Below are 6,134 nucleotides of genomic sequence, written 5' to 3'. Positions count from 1 at the left end.
GGCCGCTCGTTCAGCCCCAGGCCAAGCGGAGAGCATCGCCAGCGAGCCGACCGAGCCGTGGGCTCGATGATGAGGCAGAGCCAGAGCTAGTTAGCGCGGATGTTAGCGCGTCGGATGTTAGCATTTCGGATGTTAGCGCGTCGGATGTTAGCATTTCGGATGTTAGCGCGGCGGATGTTAGCATTTCGGATGTTAGCGCGTCGGATGTTAGCATGTCGGATATTAGCACGTCGGATGTTAGCCCGTCGGAGCAGCCTGCTGCGAGTCGCGATGGGAAACATCCAAGTAGCGGATTTAACCCAAAGACCTCAGGAACAGGTTGCCTCTGTATAACAATAAATGGTCCCTCTATGGCTGATCTTGACTACAGTAAGGCTCTTGAGGAGTTCTTTCAGAAGCCGAGACGGATCACTTGCAAGAAGTAAAAGAGGTCACACAGCATACCTCTTCAGGCCCTGAGTTCCCTGTTCCCCCTTGGCCATGTTTGCACTTTTTTATTTATGTTAATTTATTTTACTTTTAAATGTGACCAGAAATGGCTAGTTTTTTTAGATTCATTTAGATTTTATTAATTGATAATATTTATTTTTATTTCATTTATTATTTTTTGTAAACTGTATTATGTAATATTAATAAGTATTGTTAATAAATGTCTTAAAATAACAATTGTCATAATTTCAAAATTCCTGTCAACTTTTAACATTTTTTTGTCGGCCGCCGGTCGGCTTCTCTAGCGGCCTTACCACCAGGCTTAGCAAGTTTTCTGGGGGAAACCCTGCAGTTGTCAAACTGGTGATTGAAGGTGGCGAGTTAGACGTCTCGCTTCCTGATCATCTTTGTGGAGAAATGCACATGTGCAGTTCAGGAGAAAACGAAACTTTACTTTTCACTCATATTTCAATGAATTGACATCTTTCAGAGATGTTGTACCTCAATGTGGCCTCTCTGCTTTCCCACACACGTCACAGCGGTGTGGTTTCTCCCCAGTGTGCGTGCTGCCGTGCTGATATCTATCAAGGACCATACCTGACTTAAGTATAAATAAATACATTAATTAATTAATTAATAAATAAATAAATAAGGAATTAAATACAGAAATATATAAATAAATACAGAAATAAATATATAAATAAGTAAATAAATATATAAATAAATATCTTAAATATATTTCTGCATTTATTTATTTCTCTATTTCTGTGTCCGTATGCTAATGAGAAAGGCGGGCCTAACCGCTCCCCCACACTGCTGCACACTCGCTCAGAGACACACTATCGTATCATTCAAGCAGCAGTGTCTTGTCGAAGTCGGTGTTTGAAGAGAGGAGAAGCCGACCCAGAACTTGCAGCATAACTGAATTTATTACACAGAAGTTTCACAGGTCAGACGGGCACCATGGTATGCCCTGAGAAATCACACAGGCCGAATAGTGAAAATCTGACTTGCCTCTGCAAGGCAAGTATTTTTATAGGGAGAGTTGTTTACCACAAACCTAGAGATAAAATGACGTCACACAACATGGCCTTCTGCCTAAATTTGGGAATGTTCCTTAAGATTTAGGGACCTGCTGAAAACCATCTCTCCTCTTATTATTCCATATGCGGTTCAAGGATAGTTCATTATGATCTATACCTATGCTAGAGAAATCCATTAGCTGGATATTAACATATCATTTATGGTTTGTAAATGTGCTATGGAGATCCATTGGCTACGGGGATATAGTACAACACTTAGTGAGATCTGAGCTCGTCACTGTGAAGCAGCCACTCAGTGACTTTGTAGAACAGTGGAAACTGGAAACAGTGGAAACAGTGGAAACAGTGAAAACACTGAGTTCTCTGGTCACATCTGCATAGTGATCAGCTGCTTCATGATCTGAGCAGAAGCTGCAGCTGGTTTGTACCGAGCTGGAGTTTCTGTTTCCTCCTCCTCTCTGTTCTCTCCTTGTGCTCAGTAGAACACGAGACGTGACGCTCACAGGACAACTGACACCTAAATCATCCCAATTAAAAATGTCCTTAACTAACCCTCTGAAGTTGAACTAGATCATTTTAAGTGTGAACTGGCTCAACACTGCAAACAGCTACTTGGCAACAGTCAGCATTGAAAGGCAGAAGTAGAAGGGCTGGATCATTACACTCCTGTGACCAAATGAAGGAACATTTGTGAAAGAAAAATATTTATTATGAATATAATAAAGTATAAAAAACACAAATTACTAACAACGTGCTAATTAAACAAAGATGTGTATGTGAGTGTGTGCCTATGTAAAGATTAAGATTAAGATTAAGATACATTTATTTGTCCAAAACACAGGCACAGACATGCACAGACACACTCATGCAGGTAGGGAAATTTAATCTCTGCTTTTAACCCATCTGGTGCAGGACACACAGAGCAGTGAGCAGCCATGTACGGCGCACGGGGAGCAGACGTTGGGGGAGTAACGTGCCTTGCTCAGGGGCACTAGACAGGGTAGGGAGAATCCTCTTGGATTTTTGGACAGATCAATCCAGGTTCGTCTTTTGTTGTTTCTCTGTGGAGTCGAAACAGAGACCTTCTCTGCCACTAGTCCAAGTTTCTGCCACTAGTCAGAATTCTCCCAAAATGGCGGCTGGCCGAAAGGGTAGCACCTTCCTCTGTGCTTCTAAGATGGTCGCTGGTCAAACTAAAGAAACAACCCCCCTCCTTGTGAAGTGGTTTTATGATGGGTAGCGGGGGAGGCGATAACTACAGATACAGATACAGATACAGATACATTTAGGAAGAGATATGCGTGTGTCTGTGTTGATGCTAAGTTAGACAAAGGATGTAGAATGAAATGCAAAGAGAGACTCTGAGGAGCCTAGCAAACTAACATTACTTCGAATAACTTATAACCAAAACATCACAACACAAATCAAACTAATAAAGACCACACAAAATCAAATAAACAGTCTTGCTTAGCCTAGTATAATTGTCGCTTCTAGGAGTTTGGTAGAGCTTGAGTTGCGAGGAGGTTTCCTTGGTGAGATGAGCTGGAAGCTGCACCTTTGTGCTCCTCTCGTAGAGTTGGATGCGAAGAGAACATACGACCTGGAGAAATCAGGCTTCTCCTCTTTGCGATGAAGGAAGAGAGGCTGGACATCCTTCTGCCCTCAGACGGATTGAAGAAAGAGATAGAGGAGGGGGAGAAGTGGCCTTATATTGCCCCGGTACCTCACAGGGCATGGGGTCCAAAGTGACCAATAGGAGCGACCCTTGTGGCTTTTCTGACCTCTGTGTGAAGTTTGGGAATCCTGGGAGACTGAGTTCCCTGTGCTCTGGCTTTTTCCAGAACAATGGAACATGTGTTTTCAGGCTTTTGATTAAACATGGTCTTGCCAAAACACTGTCCCAACAGCGCTATCCACTGATAAAGTCTCTCTCTCTCTCTCTCTCTCTCTCTCTCTCTCTCTCTCTCTCTCTCTCTCTCTCTCTCTCTCTCTCTCTAACTGGTACATTTTGTCTCTCTCTCATTCTCAAATTGACAAAAGTCTGTCTCTCTTCCCCCAAAAAAATGTTTTGTCATTGGATCCGGCCGCTAGTAAGGCACCCATTCGAAATTTCTCGGCAGGAGGAATTTTCTACTTAAAATTAATCTTCAGTGTTTAAATGAACTCATCAAGTCTGTTGCGTGGCTCGTGTAAAAATTATAATTAAATTATAATAATAATTATTACACAACGGCTTGGTTGAGTTTCCTATTTTGAAGCCTTCTTTAAATCTTATAGAAAAAATTTCAATGTGAAAAGGGTGCCACCCCAAGTTTCTGAGTGATGCGTCATGATTTCTGGAGGTTTATGTGTAGGAGCGTTTCTGCTCCCAGAGATGAAATGAACAGGACACTTGGTTTTCAACAAACAGCTTCTCAAGGTTTATTTAGCAGATTGGTAACATCTCGCTGCTCAGATGTTCACATGATCCCACATCAAGACGACCACGATCATTAAAGGGCGGCGGCGGCGGCTGCGGCGGCGGCGGTGGCGGCTGCTGCTTTGGCGGCTGCGTCGGCGGTGGCTTCGGCTGCGGCTTTGGCGGCAGCGGCAGTGGCTGCGGCGGCTCTGGCTGGGGCGTCCATGTTAGTATGAGTGATTCTGCAGAGATTAATGGTATTATTATAATTATAATGATAATGTTACAACATGTACCGGTCCGTCACTTTCACCGAACCCAGTGATGAAACAAAATCAAATGACAGCTTCTTCATTCAAACTAAAATCATTTGTTCTTCTGCCTCTCAAACTCTATTTCCTTCAACCAGCAGGTGTCACCAGATCATCAGGAAGTTTCCATGAGGTTCTTTAAGTTTAGGGCTGAAAACAGGAAGTGCTCATGTAAAACATTATGTTAATAAAGATGGTCCACGTTGCCATCTTGTGTTAAACAGGGTCAAACAGGGACTCGATCCGTTTTATATCATTCAAACCAAGCTGATCAGAAACATGAGCACTGGAACTGGCCAGTGATACTGAAGCAGACAGACTTTAACTGCTGCTGATGTTTCCACAGTGATGAACTAAAGATCACTTCTTCTTCTTCTGTGCATATAAAAGAGTTTTCCAGCCCTGGCTTAATTAAAAAGTTGTTTCCAATGATTTAACAGAGCTCAGACTTTTGCAGGTTTAGGCCTGAACACATGAATCTGTTTCTTCCACTGAAGGTTTCAGAACAAACTTTCCATCAGACGAACACGGATGAAGATCTTTATCTTTTACCACTGGCTGTAAAACAAATGTCCCCTCTGGGATAATGCAGATATCCTTCCTTCCTTCCCAAGATATTTACAGTAAACCAGATTTGTAGGAGAAACAAAGTGAGTGTTCACTTACCTGAGTGTTCGACAGTGAAAAGTGTGTGAGTCCTGATGAAAACCTTTGGGGAGCAGCTCTTATTTATTCACTTCGAGTTTGTGACGCAGCAGGTTGTCGCCAACTGGTTCACAACAAAATTAAGGTGTGGCGAACATCCAAGCGAGTATGAACCTGTTTTGTCGTAACTGGAGCCTGACTCATCGCTTGACTGTCGACCAATCAGAGCAAGCCCTCAACAGAGACAAGACACTCGTTAACCTTTTCTATCTTCAGCTCCAGAAAAACATCTTTATTTCAGAAAGTGATTTATTAAAACTCTGATAGAAATGTAACGAGAGAATATAGCAAGTTAGAAAAGTTGTTGATAAAAATGTGTGATGGTTTTACACATGAAGGGACTCAGAGCTCTGAAGTGTCCCTGCTCGGACTGGAGTCTGTTTTCTAAATGTTCGACTGTAAAAACTGAGGCGATGCAACGATGATGAAAATACAAAGTGCTGGTAATAATGTCTATCTGCAACCTGAGGATGAGCCGCACCTCTCACATCATTTCATTCGCTGTGTGTAATGATCATTGACAGATGGTCATTTAGCAGTGGTGTGACTCTTCATGTGCAGCCTCACGTTGGTCTTTCGGTGGAAGCCTTCCCCACACACGACACAGTGGTGCGATTTCTCCCCGGTGTGCGTGCTGCCGTGCTGTTTCAGGAAGGCGTGGTCATTTCAGAGGTTTGGAGGTGATTCATCTCAGAGAAACGTGTTATGATGTGTGAACTGGGTCACAAAGTGAAATATGACCCAATTACCTTTGTCTTTCCCAGTTTAACGTGACTCACACAGTGTTCTAACCTGTTTGAAACACGATGATGCCAGCAATGGTTCAGTTACATCAAAAAACTGCTTCTGAATCTAGGTCATGAACACGTTACGACAGGAAGTTAAACTGAAACGGTTGCTCTCTTTGTTTCTGCGCCAGTTCTCTGCTGCACCTTCATCACAGAATAAAACTAGACACACTCTGAGTCTCACAGCTTTGTATTGAACAATATAAAAATGCACAAATAAAATGGCATTTATAGATCAAGATACTGTGGAACAAATAATGAACATATAAATGAGACACAAGACAGATTTGAAACTAAAATATTGTGAAGCAAAAGAAAGAAATTAATCATAAATTAATAATTTCTTTGGTGAGAGAGATATTTACTCTGAAAGAAACTAAATCTCAGTTTCACTTTCATGTGTTTGTGACTGGGACATTTCCCGAGGATAAAAGTAACTTGAACCAGGAAGTCGTCTTAG

The 6,134-nt window shown here is 42.3% G+C and overlaps 1 long non-coding RNA gene across 1 annotated transcript; it reads right to left on the bottom strand.

Moving 5' to 3' along the window:
- Positions 1–2,683: 2,683 nt before the first annotated feature.
- Positions 2,684–5,523, bottom strand: LOC128458111 (uncharacterized). Its single transcript, XR_008341984.1, has 2 exons — positions 4,848–5,523; positions 2,684–4,112 (listed from the first exon to the last, which is right to left on the bottom strand). It is a non-coding gene; the product is annotated as an uncharacterized LOC128458111 (long non-coding RNA).
- Positions 5,524–6,134: the final 611 nt, after the last annotated feature.

This window comes from Pleuronectes platessa, chromosome 16 (genome assembly GCF_947347685.1).
Source record: "Pleuronectes platessa chromosome 16, fPlePla1.1, whole genome shotgun sequence".
Classification (NCBI taxonomy): Eukaryota; Metazoa; Chordata; class Actinopteri; order Pleuronectiformes; family Pleuronectidae; genus Pleuronectes; species Pleuronectes platessa.
This window is presented reverse-complemented; position numbering and strand designations above follow the sequence as displayed.